The sequence below is a fragment of the Antechinus flavipes genome, chromosome 2, assembly GCF_016432865.1.
Source record: "Antechinus flavipes isolate AdamAnt ecotype Samford, QLD, Australia chromosome 2, AdamAnt_v2, whole genome shotgun sequence".
Taxonomy (NCBI): domain Eukaryota; kingdom Metazoa; phylum Chordata; class Mammalia; order Dasyuromorphia; family Dasyuridae; genus Antechinus; species Antechinus flavipes.
Genome location: NC_067399.1, coordinates 514,720,723 through 514,726,722, shown reverse-complemented (window position 1 = coordinate 514,726,722; position 6,000 = coordinate 514,720,723).

Below are 6,000 nucleotides of genomic sequence, written 5' to 3'. Positions count from 1 at the left end.
CAATACTAAGATAGATGTTATTTCAATCAAAGCAGATTGCAACCCATATATACCTGACCATATTGTTTAATGATCTTTTTCATGATCTCCCACAAGTTCTCCAAAATAGACTTTCCTCGTTTTCTCTTGATTTCATGAGAATAGTTTTTAGTTTGCAGTTTGCAGTTTAGCCCTGCATCTTCCTGGAGTCAGGAAGACTTGAGTTCAAATCTAATCTCAAACTTACTAGCTGTATGATCTTGGTCAAGTTTGACTCAGTTTCCTCATCTGTAAAATTAACTGGAGAAGGAAATAGCAAATCATTCCAGTATCTTTGTGAAAAAAAAAAAAACAAAACCAAAAAACGGCAAATAGGATCACAGAGAATTAGACATGACTGAAAATGACAGAACAACAAACTAATGACTACCCACTTGTCATGGCTCAAACTAGCGTTACAGACCCAACTTCTACTTCCTATCATACAATTCATTAATAATAAACTTTACTCTTTCCTGTTCTTAGCTCTTCCTCACTAGCATATATTGCAACCTACCTACAATGCATTTCTCTATTTCCTTCTGGGTGATATTCATTTTTATTTCTTCCATGCCAAATCAGGAAGTGGATGTACCATTCATTTCCATGCAATGCCAGCCTTTGTCTTTCTGAAATAAGAGAGCTTTCTTCCTCTGCTGTTACCTCTGACCCTGCTTTGTCATAGAGTAGACAATTCAAAAATACTATTTTTAGGGCAACTTGGTACAGAGTATTCAGCCTAAGATGCCATAGCAAATACATCTGGTTGTAGAAGGTTGTAGTTGTTGCAATAGAAGGCTCTGGTGCATTTCCTATTAGCCCTAAAGAGATTCCACCTAGGTCTCTACTGGAATCTAGTGCCCTGGAGCCAAAAGCTCACAGATGCACAACATGGTTGAGGATTGGAAAAGTCATTAGTTGGAGTTTAAGGTCCTAAGGCCAGTATAGGCCCCCAGGGCAGATTATGTCAGAGGCATATTTGTCCCCAACTCTGAAGAAAAGGTCTGATGACAACTTCCTGAAGGGCCCAGAAATGACCAAAACTTGATTCACCATTCTAAGGCCAAACTGGGACAAGTCACTTATCCTTCATATGCCTCAGTTTCCTCAACTCTAAAATGGAAATTAACTGCACCTACTTCCCAGAATTGTTGTGAAAGTTAAATAAGATATTTGTAAAGCACTTAGCACGATATCTGGCATGTAGTAGATCCTTAATAAATACTGTTTCCTTCCTTCCTCCTTTCTAGGAGAGCTAAGCTATTATTGGTTTCAAAGTAGTTCTATTGGAAATTGAAAGTATCCTCCTTTATGTTGCTTCCTATTCCAGGTATCCAAGCTTTGATCCCCACTGGTGAGTTAACATCCTTCTAAGTCATGCCCTTCCTGGAAGATTTCCCATGCCTGGTCCTCTTGGAATACAGCCCTCTCAGTATCTGAACATGCTCATTCTCCCTGGAGTCCAATTCTCCCAGGCAAGAAAAAAAACAAAAAACAGTTCCAGTAAGTCCAAGAATGATTATAATGTAATGTATAGCAGGCTGAACTTAAAGTCAGGAGATCCTGGCTCTATTCCTGCCTCAGATATTTGTTATGTGACCATGACACCAAGTGATTCAGCATCTCTGAGCCTCTTTATAAATTGAGGATAATAAGATTTATATCAGCTATCTGCCTCACAGAATAATTATGAGGCAAGTGCTTGACAGATCTTAACAATATCAAAGACAGAAATGGAAGAAGGAAAGGAAGACGGAAGGAAGGAACGAACGAACAAACGAACGAAGGAAGAAAGGAAGGAAGGGAAAGAAGGAGGGAGGGAGGAAGTAAGGGAGGAAAGAAGGGAAGAAAGAAGGAGGGAGAGAAGGAGGAAGGAAGGAGAGAGGAAGGAAGGAGAAAGAGAGGGAGGAAGGAAGAGAGAGAGGGAGGGAGGGAGGAAGGAAAGAAGGAAGGAGAGTGGGGAAGGAGAAAGGAAGGGAAGCAGGGAAGGAGGGAAGGGAAGAAGGAGGGAAGGAAGGAAGAAGAGAGAAAGGAAGAGAGAAAATGTAGTAGCCCAGGTCAATTCCTTTGATGCAGGCCTTTGAGAAGATTTTTCTAGACATTCAGGCCACTCTATTCCCTCCCCAGGCTAGGAAAAACTCCCAAGAAACAAAAACATACTCATTCTACTAGGAAGTTCCATTACAGCATAAAGTCAACCTATAATCATTATATATAACTATAACTATAACATCTTAAGCCCCATGCCCACTTAAAAATAATCCTGAGACCAGGATACATCTTGCCTAAATACTAGGGATGGTTAATAAATTTTTTGTGGTTGATGAACTGATGGCATATGTTTCAGTGTTCTTCAGTAATTATAGCCAGGAGCCTCTTAACCCAATTCTTTTCTCTGACAATTTCAGTCCATCCTCTCTGATCTTGCCCAGGTGAAATGATGCCAGGATTTTCTGTCAAACTTTAATTCTTTTATTACAAACTTGGAAAGTCCTTGAGCTATTGATTTTAAAAATTATTGCAAAATTATAAAGCATCATCTTAAATCTTTGCAGGGTTATTAAGGGTTATTCCCTTCATATCTGTAACCTCGCAAATGGGAAGTCTAGACCCTTAGATTCTTGGTTCAAAGATTACATTTCAGGGGCCCATCTAAGATGTTGGCTTTTTTGTGGGGGGAAGTCTTGGCTGCCAAAATTGGTACTGTATTGATCAATACAGATCCCACAAACCCCAAGGCAGAAGTGACCAAAGGAAGCATTGTACAATTAGTTCTCTGTTGGAAGTAAGTTGTTGCCATGGCTATCCTTTTATTGAAAGACTGGGACAGTGATGAGTAGGTCTCTTCACTTAGTACTATTAATTTGAAAGTGCCCATGGAAAGAAAATGATCTGAGATTCAATGAATCTGAGTTCAAATATCATATTTGATGTTGGCTCACTGTACAACCTTGGACCAAAAAAAAAAAAAAAAAATCAAGACTGAAGGAAAATAATGAAAAAGGGGGAAGGGAAGAAGGAGGAGCCTAATCATTCCTACTAGCCACTAGCTGGTAAAGCAGACAAAACAATGAGCCCAGAGTCAAAAAGATCTGTGTTCAAATGCTACCTCAAATACTATATTACCCTGGATAAGTCATTTGCCTTCTGTTTGTCTCAGTAAAATGGGCATAATATTAGTACCTCCTTTCCAGAATGGTTGTAAATTATCAAATGAGATAATTGGTTGGGTGGTGGGATTGTGAGATTATACCCAGCACTATAGTCCCTTTATTTTTTTATAATAGCTTTTAATTTTTCCAAATACATGTAAAGATAGTTGTTTGGTTTTTTGTTTGTTTGTTTGTTTTTTGCTGAGGCAATTGGGATTAAGTGACTTGCCCAGGATCACACAGCTGGGAAATATTAAGTGTCTGAGATCACATTTGAACTCAGGTCCTCCTAACTTCAGGGCTGGTGCTCTAGCTGTCCTTGTAAAGATAATTTTCAACATTCATCCTTGAAAAACATTGTGTTCCAAATTTTTCTCCTTCCCTTCTTTCCATTCCCTCCCCTAGATAGCATGTAATCCAATATAAGTTAAACATGTACAATTCTTCTAAATATATTTCCACATGTATGAGATAAATATAAAATGCTCACTGCCTAACATATAGTAAGCAACATATAAATGTTATTGTATTCCAAATTATTGTATTCCAATTATTAATTCAAAATATCAAATTATACCACAAAGTAATCATTGAAGCTATTTTGTACTGATAAAAAAGAGATATTTAATATTTTTATTTTCTCCAGTTATGTGTGAAAGAATTTTTTACATTTCTTTTGAGTTCCAGATTCTCTTCCTTCCTCCTCACTAAGAAGGCACATATCAAAAAAGAAAGGAAGGAAGGAAGGCAGGAAGGAAGGAAGGAAGGCAGACAGACAGACAGGAAGGAAGGAAAGAAGGAAGGAAGGAAGGAAGGAAGGAAGGAAGGAAGGAAGGAAGGAAGGAAGGAAGGAAGGAAGGAAGGAAGAAAGGAAGGAAGGAAGGAAGGAAGGAAGGAAGGAAGGAAGGAAAGAGGAAGGAAGGGAAGGATGAAGAAAAAAATTGATCTGTTAAACAGATTGGGTACTCAACATCCAGAAGCAAATAAATATAATAACATGTTGATTAATAAATCCAAATACCCCAGCTACTGGTAAAAAGAATCACTTTGATAAAATGAGAAAATTGGAAAGCAGTCTAGCAAAAATTAAGTTTAGATCAATATCTCATGTGGCATATACATCATAAGCTCCAAATTGATTCATGATCTAATAGATATAAGATCAGCTCATAAATAAATTAGAGAAAGTAGGGGATGAGTTCTTGACCAAAAAAAAAAAAAAAAAGAACTCAACCGATAATCTGAATTATTTTAATTACAAAATTAAAAAGCTTTTATACAAACAAAATCATTGCAATTAAAATTAGAAGAAAAACAGTTAACTGGGGAAAATGTTTGCAGGAAGTTTTTCTGATAAATGTCTGATATTCAAGCTATATAAAGAATTGAATCAAAAATATGAAAATAAAGAGTCACTGGTAAATAAATGGTCAAAGGATATGAACAGATAACTACTAAAAAGAAGAGCATTTTTTAATTTGCCCCATTTTTTAAAAAAATGGTTCAAATCACTAAGAGAAATGAAAATTAAAATGGCTCTGTAATTCCTTTCAAGCTCATCAGATTGACAAAGGGCAGAAAAAAGATGGCAGCTTTTGAGGAAATGAAAAGACAACCACACTAATGCACTGTTGGTGGACCTCTGAATTGTCCAGTCATTTGGGAAAGCAATTTGGAACTACGCACAAAAAGTCACTTAAACAATGTACAGTTTTTGATTCAGAAATGCCACTAGCAGGCAAAAATAAAATCAAAGAAATAAAAAGGGTACTTCTATAAACAAAAATATTCATAACACTTGTTGTAGTAAAGAGCCGGAAATTAAGGAGGTATCCATCAGTGAGGGTAAATGACTGAACAATTATGCTAAATGAATGTAATGAAATAGTGTTGCTCCACTAGAAATGATGAAATGGATAGAGAAACTTGGGGAAACTTGTATGAATTTAGAAAGAGTGAAATGAGCAGAATCAGAATGTTTTATATGTAACATAAATTTCTCTGCAACATTGTAAAAGAAAGTCAATTTTGAAAGACTTAAGAAGTCTGATCAACACAGTGATCAATCATAATTCCAGAAGAGTGATGATGAACTGTGCCTTCCACCTCTTTCAAGAGAGCTGATATTTATGGGTATAGAAAAGACAATCTCACAGAAGTATCAAGACATTCTGGGGAAAGATGGGGTATAGAGATGGCACAGTGGATAGAATGCTGGGCCTGGTCTCATCTTCCTGAGATCAAGTCCAGATGTGCATTAGCTGGGTGACTCTGGGCAAGTCACTTAACTCTGTTTGCCTCCGTTTTCTTACCTGTAAAATGATCTAGAGAAGAGAATGGCAATCTTCTCCCGTATCTTTGCCAAGAAAACTTCAAATGGTAACGGTCAGGAAGAGTCAGATATGATTGAAAATGACTGAACAGCAATAAAAGGGAGAGATGAATGGCAACGTGTTAGGTCGATCAAAGCACCTCTACCATCACCTCTCCTCAGACCCTGGTACAGATAATATAGGACCTTGAGCCCAAAAAAAGTCTCAAGAATAACAGTAACTGCCCAACCCACCAGTCCAGCTTCCAGCACGGCTCCAGCAACCATCATCAAGGGGGAGCAACCCACTAACATCAACCACAGCACAAAGTCACTAATGGTCAGATAAGCCCAAGAGTGCTGAGAATAGCAGTTCACCTCTTCCCTAACCACTGTCTTGCTTCTAGGCTGTTAAATGCTTCACTATCAAAAACAAATACAGTTTTATAAATGAAAATGGCATTAAAGAAGAAACAAATACAGTTTTAAAAATGGAAATGGAATTAAAGAAGATGTATT